The sequence below is a fragment of the Galeopterus variegatus genome, unplaced genomic scaffold, assembly GCF_000696425.1.
Source record: "Galeopterus variegatus unplaced genomic scaffold, G_variegatus-3.0.2 Scaffold3661, whole genome shotgun sequence".
In the NCBI taxonomy this organism is placed as follows: Eukaryota; Metazoa; Chordata; class Mammalia; order Dermoptera; family Cynocephalidae; genus Galeopterus; species Galeopterus variegatus.
Window position 1 is genome coordinate 9,100 of NW_007729772.1, and position 827 is coordinate 9,926.

Below are 827 nucleotides of genomic sequence, written 5' to 3' on the forward strand. Positions count from 1 at the left end.
AAAAAAAATTGTTAGGTAAAATAACAATTTTAAAATTGTTAGAAAGTGGTAAGTACTAAGGAGAAAAATTAATGTAGGGAAAGAGGATATGTAATGTCTGAAAGGAAGTCTCACAAGGAGGTGAATATCAAGAAAAGTCCTTAAAGAGGTGAGAAAACCAGCAGCCATCTCTGTGAGAAAACCATTGCAGACAGAGGGAATTTCGGATACAAAAGCCCTTAGGAGGGGCATACCTAATATTTTGAAGAACAGAGAGGAAGGGATTTAGCTGGAGTGGAGAGAATGCTTACAAGAAGATTTAGATGAAGTCAGAGAGGTTATGAAGAATTTAGTCCCATAGGACATTGTAGGTCATGGTAAAACTCTGGCTTTTATTTTGAATGAGATGGTGAGCCATTAAAAGAATTGATTGTCACCAGTGACCTTCAGACGAATGTTACTGGTGGAGTGGTGTGGGTGACAGCTGGTCCGGAATGGGCCCCACAAAATAAGGAGGGAGGTGTCTATGCTGTGAATATAGACAACTCTTTGAGGAATTCTGCTGTATAGGACAACAAAGAAAAGGGGAGGGACATGGTGGGGAAAAGAGAGGTCAAGTGATTTGTTTTTATGTAGGAGAAATATCAAAAGCAGGTTTGCATGCTGCAGAGAAAAATCTAAGAAAGGAAAAATCGGTAAGACCAAAGGTAAAGCAGGGTTTTGCTTGAATGATGTCCTTGAGAAGGAAGAGGACATGGGTGCTACACAAATAGAGTGATCAACCCTTGCTTGGCACAGGCGATCTCCAACCATAGTTATGCCAGGCACACGGTCCAGCTGCCTGCCCC